Here is a 16,508-nt window from a genome sequence, read left to right as displayed (position 1 = left end):
ACAATTTTTGATTATTATGCCGTTGCTATACTGCAACAGGTTTATAGTGATTTTAATTATGTTGAAACGTTTTTACCAAACAATTCTGATTTTTTTAATATAAAAATATTCTTGAATTAAATAACAATAATTTATTTTAGCATGGCGTAGTTGTTAACTATGTCAATTTTTTTTAATAATAGGTGCGTAGATTTTGTCCGATTAATACTGAAGGTAGACAGTTTTTTCTTAATTTATTTATCGGATAAATCTGAAATATAACTTAAACACGCTGAGCAGTCGACCTCTAAACTATTTGTCTTTATTTGGATTCAAACTCTGATATTTTTATTTGTTGCGTATGTATTTTACCACTTTAAAAAAAAATTGTTTTTTATTTTTATACATATTTATTAAGTTGTTTATTATTTTATTTAGCAAATTAAGCCTTTAGATCTCAACCCAATTAGCTAGCTTAGGTACCCATTGCAACATAAGATCATCACGGGTTGTATTGTGCAAAAGCCCGACTCAAATGCAATGAGGATTTCAATCTTCCAGTGATATTTGAACAATTTATGATGTTCGATCGTCTGCCAAAAATCATTTGCACTTCTCATTGATCAGATCAGTTATCTTAAAATTAGCCAGTTCAAATAATTAGATAACGAGATTACTTTAAAAAAAAGTCTGACTCAAAGAATCTGTTATTCTTCCGTAATCATACTTTTCCAGCAAGCCAACCCCTTTGAATTTTGGATTGGATAGCTCTGCATTTTCCTTATCCTCGACTCCACTCAAGTCCGATCCGGGGACTAGGCTGAGTCTGTATTGTGTGATTGGACCGCGACGGCCCAACCCAACAGGTCCTCCTTCCTCTCCTCAGATTGGTGCTACTATTACTGGCCTATTTCAGAATTTGCTCAGTAGTATGGTTTGGTCACACAAGTTGCTCTATCAATTCGACTTAAATCTGTGTCGATAAGCTTTCCAATTTGTGAGTAGATATCATGGTCTGACTAATGCTCTCATGTTTATTTAGAGCTGACTTTGCTAACTGATGAAGTTGCATTTGGCAAGGTGTGCCAGGACTTGTATCTTTGTAGTAATTTTTCAATGCCAAATGTTTGGCAATTAACAATGAAGCTCTTAAATTTTAATTAAAGAAAAAGCATGAAAACAAGAGAGCTCTATCTACCATGGAGCTTAATTAGTGGTCTCTGGAATTTAATTAGTTCGAATAATTGAATACTTAAGTTATTAAAGAAATTGATATAAATAAAATGGATGAACTTGTAACGCAGGTTTCTAATAATTTATGAGGATTTCTAAAAGCTTAGGTGAAATTAATATTTGAGGATATGGCCATAATCAAAAAGGTCGATGAACATGTAAGAATTTGTTTCATGCATCCGAAATCGTTTGACCCATCAGTCAATTTTAAACATGAATTGAATTTTTTTAATATTTTTTAGTTCAGAAAATTATTGTTCTCAATATATTGGGTTAAATTAATGTTCGAATGTATGGATATAATCAGGAGAACTAGTAAAACACATAAAATATAGTTTCATGTCAATCCAAGGTCATTTGGTCCATCAATCGATTTTGGACAAAAATGGCTGATGAATCAAACGACGTAGGATTGACATAAAACTAGTACTTATGTGTTTGTTTACCTCTCCTGATTATATTCATACCCTCAAATTTTAATTTATCCTAATATATTAAGAGCAATAATTTATTGAACACAAGAATATTTAAAAATAGTTTATGCATTTGACCCATCAGCCGGTTTTGAGCTCGAATTGAATTTTTTAAAATTTTTTGAGTTCAAAAAATTATTGTTCTCGATATATTTGGTCAAATTGAAGTTTAAGAGTATGGATATAATTAAGATAACTAGTGTAATATATAGAAATTAATTTCATATCAATCCGAAGTCGTTTGATCCATTAGCCATTTTTGCCCATAATTGGTTGATACACCAAATGACCACATGAAACTAATTCTTATGTATTCGTCTATCTCTCTTTATTATATCTAAGTCCTCAAACTTCAATTCAACTCAATATTGAGAATAATGATTTTTAAACATGAATATGTTTGAAAATTTTAATTTGTGTTCAAAAAATCATTGCTCTTAATATATTATGTTAAATTGATGTTTGAAAGTATAGATATAATCAGGAGAGGTAGACGAACATATAAGAATTTGTTTCATGTCAATTCGAGACCATTTGATCTATCAGTCGATTTTGGATAAAAACGACTAATGTACCAAATGTAAAATTGATATTTAAAGACATGAATATAATTAAGAGATATAGACGAACATATAGTAACTAGTTTCATATAAATCTAAGATTATTTAGTAACTAATTTAATCTAAAATTAATTTTGATTTTATTTTTTTTTAAATAAAGTAATTCAGTTTGACTGATTTAAAAATTAGTTCAACTTATTTGATATTTGATTAAAATCGAACGTTTCTATAGAGAATTAAATCGATTCAATTATTTTAAGGGTAAAATTTAAAATAGCTGTAAAATTTAATTATTTTAAAATTTTTCTATATGGAATGAGTATTTTACAAATTTAAATACACGGTCCAGTAATTTTTGTTTGAAGTTATCCCTATTTGTTTTGGGCATCTGAAACCGATAAAGCTATTATATAAACGTGGTTGACATTTTTTCAATTGATTGAAATAAGATTAATTAGAATTATATTGGACACACAAATTTAAAAGATGCTTTTATTTTCGTTATCATCAAAAAGAATATTCTGCTAGAAAAAAATTAAAAGGAACTTTTTTTTTTGAAGTACTTTTATTCTAATATTATTATAAATTTTTTAAATACTACTGCATTATGCTAAAAAATATTCTAAACAAATTTAATTAAAAGTGTCCTAATATTAATTAAAATCACTCTGATTTAATTAAAATTAATCTAACTTATCAAAATTGATAAATATTATTATAATAATTTTGATTAAAAGTGCTACAATATATATTAGTACAATTAAAATATCTGATCAAAATTTTTTTAGAATAATTTTGATTAAAACTATTATAACATAAAGTAATTTTGATCAAAATTATTTTAATTTTAATAGTTATATTTAAAATTACTATAATAAAATTGAAATATAAATTTTGGGTAATTGATTTAAAGTTGCTAGAATTTTGAAAAGGTCACTTACCTTCTAGATTTGTCAAATGGTATATTTGTTTTTGTTATAAAATTATATAAGCAACTGCATAGAAAAATGAAATATTATTAATCTTTTATCTTTTTCCTCTCTTTTTCTTACTTATTGAAATGAATGCATATGTATTTATAGGTATACAATCATTTTGAAACTCCTCATGAATTTACATAATTTAAGAGTTTAAAAGATGATAGGTTATGTAGATGAGGGAGTTTATGAAGTCATTGGGGGTTATGGGTATCCACATACTTTATTTTACAACACTCTCCCTTGGATGCCCATAATTAAGGAATCCGCCTCATTAAAACCTTAATAGGAAAAACCTAATGGGAAAAAACCTAGTAAGGAAAAAGAGTATGTCATTCCGTAACTGTATCACTATAAATTTACCAGATAACATAATATGGTATAGTAAAAATTTACCCCCCCCCCCAATTTGAAATTTCATTTAAGATCTCTGTACCGCCGCATTCCAATACCATGTACTAATTTCTTAAATGTTGTTGTAGGTAATGCTTTAGTAAATAAATCTGCCAAATTATTGCTAGAGTGAATCTGTTGAACTTTAATATCACCATTTTTTTGTAAATCATAAGTGAAGAAGAACTTTGGTGAAATATGTTTAATTCTATCCCCTTTGATGTACCCTTCCTTTAATTGAGCTATACATGCCGCATTGTCTTCATATAATATTGTTGGAATTTTCTTATTAGTAGTTAAATCACATTTTTCCTTGATATGTTGAATCATTAATCTCAACCAAACATATTCCCGATTGACTTCATGTATTGCAAGTATTTTAGAATGATTCGATGATGTAGCGGCTATGGTTTGTTTGATAAATCTCCAAGATATGGTTGTTCCACTATATGTAAATAAATAACTAGTCTGAGATCGACCTTTATGTGGATCAGATAAATATCCTGCATCTGCACAACCAATTAACTCTGAAGTAGACATATTAGAATAAAATAAGCTCAAATTAATGGTACCTTGAAGATACCTAAATATATGTTTAATTCCATTCCAATGTCTACGTGTTGGAGAAGAACTATATCTTACTAATAAATTTACAGCAAATGTTATATCTGGTCTTGTATTATTAGCAAGATACATTAATGCACCAATTGCACTTAAATATGGTACTTCATGACCAAGCAGTTATTCACCATTTTCACTAGGTCGAAAAGGATCTTTGTTCACATCAAGTTATCGAGCAACCATTGGGGAACTTAATGGATGAGCTTTATCCATATAAAATCATTTTAGAACCTTTAGTGTATAAGCTGATTGATGGATAAAAATTCCATCCGCAAAATATTCAATTTGTAATCCAATACAAAATTTTGTTTTTCCTAGATCTTTCATCTCAAATTCTCTTTTTAAGATATCAACTATTTGTATAACTTCTTCAGGACTTTCATTGATATTCAAATCATCAACATATACATAAATAATGATAAATTTTAGTCCATCATTTTTTATAAAAACACATGGACATATTGAATCATTTTGATATTTATGTTGCACCAAATAATCACTTAGACGTTTATACCACATACGTCCATGTTGCTTCAATCCATACAAGGATCTTTGTAATTTAATGGAATAAATATTTTTAAAATTTGAACTTGATGCTTCTGGCATTGTGAGCCCTTCAAGGATTTTCATATAAATATCATTATCAAGTTTTCCATACAAATAAGCTGCTACTACATCCATCAAACGCATTTCAAACTTTTCTTGTGTTGTCATACAAAGAAGATATCGAAATGTGATTGCATCCACTACAGGGAAATATGTTTCTTCATAATCAATATCAGGTGATCATATCTGGAAGCTGAGTCAGACAGAGGCGAGCTGTGCTGGAGTCGGTGTTGACGGAAAGTCGTTGCGGAGCCTGGTGGACCTGACACCCATCGGAAAGGCTCACACAGGTGGATGCCGGGGGTGATGACGGAGACGATGCAGCAAGTACTCTGCGCACACTCAGACGAGCCCACTCGTTGTTAGAGACAAAAAACCAGGGAAAAAGTCTCCGAGTAAGACCCTCCGACTCTCAAGTCAGGTACTTTTTCCCTAGAAAATACAGAAAAAGGACGAAAAGTAGAGGATGAGTGCGAAAAGACGAGTGAGCGTACCCGCATAAGGAACAAGATATCCTTTTTTATATTGCAACGGATGCTTCTGGAGTCTGACGGATGTCAGGAAATGTTGGGTGTCAGGCTTTGTCTAGTGGTGAATGACACGTAGCGTTCTCCTATAGGTCTAGGAAGGAATCAGATGGTTGTGAGAACCCGACCATTGGCATATTCTCTGATAGGCAGTGATCATTCCCTGACAGGTTGTTATGATTCCTTGGTTTCCTTGTCGTATAGTGCCTGACCTACTCATTCCTTTATCCCTGTACCGGCTCTTCATGCTTGTTGATCCCGATCTGTGGGCGCAGACCTGTAGCTATCCTGCGTTTACTGCTTCCCGCTTCCAGACCTGCACATGCTATTCGTGTATATTTTCCCCGATTTGTTAACCCTGGACTGACTCCTCGTATCCGCTAATCTTGACCTGTAGGTGTTAACCTATCTTTCCTGGCTTGCACTTACCACTTCACAACTCCAGACTTGTGTGCCCCTCCCTGTCCTATACGATCTATTCTGTAATCTCCCGACCTGCCTTACGCTGTAAAGTCGCGACCTGTTAAGCTTTGATATGATTCTGTCTATCCTGCATCCCGACCTGCACGCTCGATCCATGCACTGTGACGTAAGACTATAAGTCCCGACCTGTATCCTTGGCTGGTCTATTCCGACCTGTACGCTTGATCCATGCACTGTGTCATAAGACTATAAGTCCCAACCTGTATCCTTGGCTGGTCTATTTTGACCTGTACGCTTGATCCATGCACTGTGACATAAGACTATAAGTCCCGACCTGTATCCTTGGCTGATCTATTCCGACCTGTACGCTTGATCCATGCACTGTGACGTAAGACTATAAGTCCCGACCTATATCCTTGGGTGGTCTATTCCACATGTACACTTGATCCATGCACTGTGACGTAAGACTATAAGTCCCAACCTGTATCTTTGGCTGGTCTATTCTGACCTGTACGCTTTGATCCATTGACACGTATGTCCAGTCCTGAGCCATCATTCGATACGCCATTCCTGTCTAACCCAACCCATCTTGTAACTGGGCCCCTTGATCTACCCGTAAACAGGCTCTTCGACTTCCGCGTAGGTCAGACTTTTGACCCCCACATAGGCATGACTTCTGACCACCACGTAATCTTGACTTCTGACCGCTACGTAATCTTGACTTCTGACTGCCACATAAGCTTGGCTTCTGACTGCCTCGTGGTCTCAACTCCCGCCCACATCATCTCACTGACCCCACAATCATGCACCGTATCACCAAGTTTTTGAGAAAAACCTTGTGCCACTAAACGAACTTTATATCTTATGATTTCATTTTTCTCATTTCGATTTCGTACAAAAACCCATTTGTATCCTACAGGGGTTACACCTTTTAGTGTTTGGACTACAGGTCCAAAAACCTCACGTTTTACGAGTGAGTTTAATTCCTCTTGAATTGCATCTTTCCATTTTGGCCAATCATGCATACTACGACATTGTTCAATAGATTTAGGTTCTTGATCATCATTTTCATAAATAATTTCTAGTGTCACATTGTATGTAAATTTATTGTCGATAACTAATCTTGATCGATTCAATTTCTTTCCTTCCCTGACATAATTTATTGAGATTTCTTCATTATTTTCAAGTATCTGGACCTCTTCTGGAGTTTTATCAAAAGTTATGTCAGCTGTCTCTATAGGAGACTTAGGCGCTTCAAAATGAACATCTTAATTAGTTGCTCCTTTCCTTTTTCGAGGATTTTTATCTTTAGAACCGATTGGTCTACCATGCTTCAGGTGAGTTGTAATCTCATTAATTGATTTCCAATTGATACATCAATATGAGTCGGAGCATTAATAGCTGGTATATGTGACTTAGTCACTCTCTTCAAGTCAGTGAATTCATTAGGCAATTGATTTGCAATATTTTGCAAATGTATTATTCTTTGAACGTCAAGTTCACATTGATTTGTACGAGGATTAAATTGCGATAATGATGCATTCCAAGTGATTTCTTTGGGAAACTCTTTATTTTCTCCCCCTAGCTTTGGAAAAATTATTTCATTAAAGTGACAGTCAGCAAATCACGCCGTAAAAGCATCTCCTGTCATTGGTTCCAAATATCTTATAATTGAAGGAGAATCATATCCAACATATATTCCCAATTTCCTTTGGGGTCCCAATTTAGTGCGTTGTAGTAGGTTAATTGGCACATATACTGCACATCCAAATATTCTCAAATGGGATATATTAGGCTCTTGACCAAAAGTCAATTGTAAAGGGGAGAATATATGATAACTGGTTGGTCTGATAAATATAAGTATTGCTGCATGCAAAATAGCATGCCCCCAAATAGATGTAGGAAGCTTAGTTCTCATAATCAATGGTCTAGCTATTAACTGGAGACGTTTAATAAATGATCCAGTTAAACCATTTTGTGTATGAACATAAGCAACAGGATGTTCAACAGTAATTCCAATAGACATACAATAGTCGTTAAATATTTGGGATGTAAATTCACTGGCATTATCAAGACGTATTTTCTTGATAGAATATTCTGGAAATTGAACTCTCAACCGAATTATTTGGGCGAGCAATCTCGCAAACGCTAGGTTGCGAGTTGATAATAAACATACATGTGACCATCTTATAGAGACGTCAATTAGCACCATAAAATATTTAAATGGTCCACATATATCACCTTGTATATGTTTCAGAAATGCAGGGGATTCAATTCCAACTTTAGATGGTAAAGACCGCATAATAAGTTTTCCTTGAGAACAAGCAGAACATGAGAATTCATTAAATTGGAGAATCTTCTGGTTCTTTAATGGGTGTCCATGTGAATTCTTGATAATTTTTTGAAACATTGTAGAACCAGGATGTCCCAATCGGTCATGTCAAAGTATAAAATCATTTGAATCAGTAAACTTCAGGTTTACTATTACATTTGTTTCTACTGCATATATTATTGTGTAATATAAACCAGATAAGAAAGTGGGTAATCTTTCATATACATGTTTCTTACCCAACACTAATTTTGTAATATAGATCATATTCAATATTCTCATCATATGTTTCAATGTGATATCCATTTTGACGAATATTTTTAAAACTTAGCAAATTTCTTTGAGACTTAGGAGAGAACAATGCATTGTCAATAACAAATTTTGTTCCTCCAAATAATGATATATTAGCTCTTCCAGAACCTTCAATAATATTTGTAGTACCAGATATTGTATTAACATTACTTTCACCCATTTCTAAATAAGAAAAATATTTTTTCTTTCTGAATATAGAATGAGTCGTTGCACTATCAATAAGTCATAAATCTTCATTATTTAATCCAAAAGTCATGATATTCTTCATTAAAACAAAAGAGATACATAATGAGAAACAACTAAAATATTAGTAAAAGAAAACATAATAGCAAATAAACTAATTTATTTTAAAATATTTGATTGATTTAGACATTTCCATAAATATCTTCATTTCCAGTCAAATTGTCTATCCCTCCATCAGGATCTACAAAGAAATCAGAAACATCCAAATGTGTTGTCATAGAAGGACCAACAATTGTATTATTGTCTTGAAAGACAACATTTGTCTCTATATCTTTTGTCTTGCCCTTTAAAGAGGCTTGGTAGAGATCAATAAAGTATTTTGGCGTACGACAAATATGTGACCAATGTCCTTTCATGCCACATCTATAACATGAATTTTCTGATTTCTTTTCATCATTATCTTGTCCACTTTGAACCCTTTTACCATTATCATTTGTCCACTTTTGATGAACATTATTGCTAACCCACTTCTGGTGAGTTGTTGTGTTTCTTTTATTATAACCATCATGATTTTCTTGAGATCGATCATTTCCGTATCTACGACCACGACCACAGTCACGACCATGACCATGATGAAATTTGTGTCTGTGTTGTCCTTTATCATTTTTACCAGTTATCTCATTCACTTCAGGGATTGGACTAGCACCAGTTGGATGGATCTCATGATTTTTCATCAAAAGTTCGTTATTTTGCTCAGCCACCAGAAGACATGTAATCAACTCAGAATATTTCTTAAAACCTTTCTCTCTATATTGCTGTTGCAGGAGCATGTTAGATGCATAAAAGGTAGAATATGTTTTTTCCAACATATCTTCATCAGTAATTTTTTTACCACATAATTTTAATTTTGAGTTAATTCTAAACATTGCTAAGTTATATTCACTTACAGATTTAAAATCTTGTAAACATAAATGAATCCATTCATAACGAGCATTTGGAAGAATCACGGTTTTATAATGACTATACATTTCCTTCAAATTATTCCATAGCTCAAGTGGATCTTTAATTGTCAAATATTCAATTTTCAATGTTTCGTGAAGATGGTGACGAATGAATATCATTGCTTTTGCACGATTTTGTAAAGATTCCTTATTTCCATCTTTATGGTGTCTCTAAGACCCATAGCATCCAAATGAATCTCCGCATCCAAAATCCACGATAGATAATTTTTTCCCGAAATGTCAAGAGCCACAAACTCTAACTTTGAAAGATTGGACATAGTAAGAATCTATTACAAAGAAAATTAAATTATTAATAACTAGTGTGATCGTGCACACGCGTTGCGTGTGTAATATAATAATATATAAATTATTTGGGTCTTTGAAAATCTGAATTATTTGGATTTTCTAGTGTCATCCTAATTATTTGGGTAAAATTCGTCATACCCATGCAATGGTGGGGTGATGCTAGAGAATCCCAGCAATAAACTATTGTAACGGACTTCCCTTTGCAAAAAAATTATTTTAATTTAATATTATACTTATTTTAGTAAAAAAAATTAAGAAAAGTATATTTTTTAATATCGTTGGCCTAAAATATTTATAGAAGCTTCTTAATATCGGGACTAAAGAGAACTATATTTTTTTATATAAAACAACCAGAAAAAATTAATGATGAAAAAAATTCATAATAATACGTCGTAGCTGAGTCTCGAACTCTAGATCACTGATTGTTTCGCTTATGAAATTACTAATAAGCCTTGGAATTATTTTTAGTGTGAATAGAAAAAAGGATAGTAACGTAAATTCATTTTAGGCTTTACCAAAGTTAGTTAGTAAAGGAAAGAAATTTTTAATAAAATAGTAAGATAATTATCGTGCATCATATATATTTATTAATAAATGATAAAACATGATATAATCAAAAGATGATTTGATAATACTTAACTGTAAAATATTGTAAAATTTTTAAAACGTTGCAAATCATACAAATAAGTAACTAACTAATAGTTAATAGGATAATAGCTAATAAATGATAAAGGAACTATAAATTTAACTTCTTGGCATATGAATAATTTTGATTGAGAATATATATATGATCCGACAGTAAGAATGGGGGACCCCATTTAGCAGAGTCAACGCCCCGTGGAGGTCACCGGAGCAGCCGCCCATCCGGGGAGAGTGTGGTCCGACCAGACGGGTGGCCGTAGACGGCCGGTCTGACCGGACTGCCGGCCGGCCGATGGAATCGAATACTCGGAAGGGTCCGGCCGGCTCGCGCTTATGGTTGGAAGGCACCCTGTCAAATCGGGGTTCCAACGCTCAGTTGAAAAGGTCATGGACCGAGCTGACCTTTCGACCGACCAAAGTCATAAAGCACCCCTGTTTATTAGTCTCCACAAAGCACAAGTAAACTACTGCGGACGTCCGGCCGGATGTTGAGGGAGCTGTCCGCCCGGACAACAAGTTTGGAGCAAGGGAAAAGGACAAGGGACTTCTTTCTCTGACAGCCGGTAGGTTTCATGTGTGTGCCATGCTCCAAATCTTGTGACAGAGGATTATGCTGTCCCATCAAGGGCATGCTTTGACTGTAGCGATATGGGTCAGGTAAGCTCTCTGACAAGTACATGCCGAGGTATGGGTTGCTGACACGTCTGCACTTCGGTAAACGTGCATTAGATCTCTCCTCGCTCTATATATAGAGCCTCTTACTTCGCCGCAGGTACGCGAGAAATCACTTTTGGAGCCACCTTGTTTATCGTAGTTTAACTGACTTGAGCGTCGGAGGGTCGCCGCCGAGAACCCCCTTCCCGGCCCGACTTCTATGCAGGTTAGCCGGAGCATCGCGCCATCAGTTGGAGATCTACATCAGCGAGTCGGAAAGCGCCACGTGCCCAGCGTCTGTTGGCTTCTGGTTCGGACAGGATCAATTTGGCGCCGTCTGTGGGAACACACCTGCATCCGAGCAGAGGCAATGGACGAGGCTGGACGACAACACACGATGACGCTCTCAAACGAGGAACTCGACATTCTGATCGAGATAAGGGCTGCCCAGCTTGTGGAGCAAAAACAGAAAGTAACAGCCGAGCGGCCGAAGAAGCAAGCAACGTCAGCGTCTGGTGGTCGAGCGGAAACACCATCGGCTACCGTTCTATTCCTTCGAGCCCTATTCCGGACGCCTCCTGATGCTGTGGCAGTGAATCGCAATCGGGGATCTTCGTCAGATGAAATACCGGTACGGGACAACAGAAAAGGCAAGGCCCTCCGAGCGGACGCTTCTCCCGAGCGGAAGCACCGACTGCCACAGTCCCATCGCCCTCAAAAGCAGATACTTCATCTCCCGAATTCGACTTATAGCAAGCCCCTCCTTCTGGAACCTCAAGAGCGGGAATTTGATGTCAGGCGATGAATCGACCACATACGAGGAAGTTGGGTGGACGAGCAGCCGAGCGGATAAAGATGGGGTGAAAGGTGTGCCAATGTAAATCATCCTATGTACTTTTTTTGACTGGATACTTGAAATGCAGAAATGAAAAATCAAGAGAACAACTATAAGGCATCGTCAACGAGGAACGAAGGCCCCGCGCCGTTCGGCCGGAAGTAAATTGATCGAGCCGAGCGCTCGAGGAACGAAGGCCCCGCGCCGTTTTGCCGGAGGTAAATTGATCGAGCCGAGCGCTCGAGGAACGAAAGCCCCGCGCCGTTCGGCCGGAGGTAAATTATCCGAGTCAAAATGCTCAATGCTGAAGACCCCGTGCCGTTCGACCGGGCGTACGATACCCAAGCATCAACACAAAAACCGAAGGCCACGTGCGGGAAGCAAAGTGATGTAATATGGCGCTAATTCTGTATATTTTAAGCTGTGCCAAACGGAAGCGTTAAAATTAGCCTCAACGGTCGTCTAGCCCAGACGTTAAACTGTAGAGCCGCGCCGACCGGCTATAAATAACCGCGCCGTCGAGCACCGACGTTAAATATCGAGAGACGAGCCGGCGTCTATAAATCCCCGAGCGGAAGATCGACGAGCACCGTCGTTAAACATCGAGAGTCGCGCCGACCGGCTATAAATAACCGCGCCGTCGAGCACCGACGTTAAATATCGAGAGACGAGCCGGCGTCTATAAATCCCCGAACGGAAGATCGACAAGCACCGTCGTTAAACATCGAGAGCCGCGCCGACCGGCTATAAATAACCGCGCCGTCGAGCACCGACGTTAAATATCGAGAGACGAGCCGGCGTCTATAAATCCCCGAGCGGAAGGTCGACGAGCACCGTCGTTAAACATCGAGAGCCGCGCCGATCAGCTATAAATAACCGCGCCGTCGAGCACCGGCGTTAAATATCGAGAGACGAGCCGCTATAAATCCCCGAGCGAAGGTCGATGAGCACCGTCGTTAAACATCGAGAGCCGCCCCGAAAATAACCGCGCCGTCGAGCACCGGCGTTAAATATCGAGAGAGGCGGCGTCTATAAATCCCCGAGCGGAAGGTCGACAAGCACCGTCGTTAAACATCGAGAGCCGCGCCGATCAGCTATAAATAACCGCGCCGAGCACCGACGTTAAATATCGAGAGCGGCGCCGGCGTCTATAAGGAAGGTCGGCGAGCACCGTCGTTAAACATCGAGAGCCGCGTCGACCGGCTATAAATAACCGCACCGTCGAGCACCGACGTTAAATATCGAGAGACGAGCCGGCGTCTATAAATCCCCGAGCGGAAGATCGACGAGCACCGTCGTTAAACATCGAGAGCCGCGCCGACCGGCTATAAATAACCGCGCCGTCGAGCACCGACGTTAAATATCGAGAGACGAGCCGACGTCTATAAATCCCCGAGCGGAAGATCGACGAGCACCGTCGTTAAACATCGAGAGCCGCGCCGACCGGCTATAAATAAGCACCGACGTTAAATATCGAGAGACGCCTCGGCGTCTATAAATAATCCGAGCGGAATATCGTCGACACTACAATTATCCGTATTCTCCGCCGATAGTTAGACCGGCGCTAAGTTCCGCTCAGATTCGAGGTACAAAAGTTCTGATCGGCTTATAACGAGCGATTCTTGGCAACACCGGATGATATTCGGCCGAACGGAGGGGCTGGGGAAAACACTTGCTAGAATGCACCTTGAAGGCCAAAGGTGTGATAGTAGACGAGCAGGTAGCACAAGTATTAGCGAGGGGACAGTGCAAAAAGAGGGGGTGCACGAAAGGAAAGCATTTCATTGAAATTAAAACCTTAGGCCGAGTGGCCTAAGTACAAAAAGATTCATGTTTAGCCGAGCGGCGAAATTACAAGAACTACTCGATGTAGTCGTAGAGGTCCCTCGGAATGTTGTTCAGGAGCTCCACCTGATCGCCGGCTGGAATATTGGTGGACTCCGGAAGAAGGCCCTTCGACTTCAGATAAGTCATAGTGGCTGTAATGGCCAAGTCGAAAGCTGAGTACATCCGCTCGCAAATTTTCTCCGAGAACTCGGGCGATCGGATATGGCTTTGTCGTAGAGCGGCAACTCGGCTCGGCTCGGCATCCTGGTATTCTTTGAAGGTTGCCTGGGAGCTTGTGAGGGCCTCATTCAGATGTTCGATCTTCTCCGCATCGGCCGAGCGGCCTGCCTTCTCCCGGTCGAGCTGCTCCGTCAGCTCCTTTATCTTCAACTCCAGGCCCCGGGCCTCCACATTTTTCTTTTCCAGATCGGAGATGGCTGTGTTCTTTCGAGTGATAGCCAGAGTTATCTTTGTGTCAAGCGACTTGACTTGTCGCTCGGACTTGGCTAGGGCGTGGACCTGGTCAGCTGTCTTCTTCTGCTCAGCAGCCAGCAGAGTTTGAGCTTTCTTCAGCTCTTTTTGCAGCTCGGAGTAGGAAGGGCCTTGGGAGCCGCTCGGACCACCTGCCGCCTTTAGTTGCCTTATCTCCTCGTCCGCCATGGCCAGGCGGTTGGAAACTGCTATCTCTTCCACCCATCTCTGAAGCAAGAAGGCGCAGTTGTTAAAAGCCGAGCGGAAATATTCTGACAAAACTTCAACAAGCTTACCCCCGTAGCCGCTTGCATGTGGCTGTTGGCTAAGTTCCGGAGGGGGATCATTGCTACGCGCGCCCGAGCGTCGGCCCACATCTCGGCGAGGGGCCCTTTCAAAGTAATGGTGTGCTCGGGCACGGTTGGCTGGTCGGCTTCTGGTAGCAACTCTTCAGTCGGAAGATGAAGAGTAACCCGTATTGTGCGGTCGTGACCAGGGATCGCCCGGCCGGGATCAGAAGCTGGCGCAGAAAACCGCGAATGGATGGTCGAGCGGTGGGCTGAACGGTGAGCAGGGGGGAGAGTGTCGACCGGAATGGCCTCAACCGGAGCAGTCAGCTCGTCCCAGTCAGACGGCGTCCGGTCGGACGAAATGGTCTCGGGCACAGGCGCCTTGCCTTTAGCAGTCACGGCGGCCCGGTCGGAGGGTCGGACCGCGGAGGTAGCCGAGCGCAGCGGAGTCTCTACCCGGCGCCTCTTTTGCAGTGGCTGTTCTTCCTCCCGAACGGACCCTTCCTCGGGGCCCGTTGGTTCCCTGGAGGGGGTTGCTCCGCTGGCCACCTGCTGTTGAGAGGCCCGAGCGTCCGATTCGGCCTGGGTGCCGCTCTCTCCTTCGTGAGAACCGACCGGCTGAATACCCAGCGTCTCCATTTCCTTGGTCGCCGCGGCCTCCAGCGCCGCTGCTTTTCTCTTCAGGACGCCGGCCATCACCGAGTCCATAACGATGTCAGCTGCATGAAAAGAAGAAGAAATCAGTTAGCAATTAAAGCAAATGCCCAAGCAAAATTCTTATCGAAGCCGGTCGGAAGAGGAGTCCGTATAGGACTCAGCCCAAAAATGTACATCACTCCCTCGTGAAGAAGTTTGTTGATGTCGAGCCGCAGACCGGCTAGTACATTTGCGGCGTGAAGATAATCCGGTCGGGTCTTGAATTTCTTCAACTCGGGAGTAGGAGGTAGACTGACCTGCCACTGGGTCGGAAAGTTTGGCTGACTGGGCATGCGGATGTAGAAATAATAGTCCTTCCAATGTTTATTGGAAGTGGGTAGTTTATTGAAGAAGACCAGACCGGGCCGAAGGTGCCCGGCTCGGCTTGCTTAGGATAATAGAAATAAAAGAAGACCTCCGGTCGGAGGGGAATGTTGTGAATCTTAAACAAAACGACAACACCGCAGAGGAGACGGAAGGTATTTGGTACTAAACTTCCGAGCGGCACGCCAAAATAATTACAAACGTCTACTATAAAAGGATGCACGGGGAACCGCAGTCCGGCGGTAAATTGGTCGCGGAAGACACAGAAACCGCCGCGCGGCGGTCGGTGTGGCCGAGCGGCCGGACCAGCTAGGCGAACTTCGAAATCCTCGGGAATTTCGAAATTGTCAGCCAAAATATCAAAATCCCGTTGTTCGAAACGGGACCGCATGGTAGTATACCATGGGCCTAGGGATTGTTCTTCGGGATGAGAAGAACTGGCCATGATCCGGACAGAAGAAATCAAAAAAGAAGTTTCAAAGACGAAGAAAAGGAGTTTCAAAGACTGGAGCTAGGGGAAGAAATGCGAATTAGATACCGGAAAGGAAGAAGGAAAGATCTAAAATCTTACTGAGAGGAGAGGGATCGAAGAAAGGCGCCGAAGAGCGTCAAAGGACAGAAACAAGATCGCCGGAACTCCAAAGCGCATAGGGCAACAGTAGAGGTAATGGAGGCAAGTGAAGGTGAGAAGGAAACGAAGAATTTATAGGGTGAGGGTCGGGCGGCCTCCACCGTCGGATCCAGGTTATAGGAATCGAAGCATGCATCTAGCCGTTTATTTCGAATTGCTTCGATCACATCAAAATATCATGCCACCGCCTCCGTACTCCGATGGCATTCCTCCAC

Source organism: Zingiber officinale, chromosome 6B (assembly GCF_018446385.1).
Source record: "Zingiber officinale cultivar Zhangliang chromosome 6B, Zo_v1.1, whole genome shotgun sequence".
NCBI classification, from domain to species: domain Eukaryota; kingdom Viridiplantae; phylum Streptophyta; class Magnoliopsida; order Zingiberales; family Zingiberaceae; genus Zingiber; species Zingiber officinale.
Note: the sequence above shows the minus strand (reverse complement) of the source record.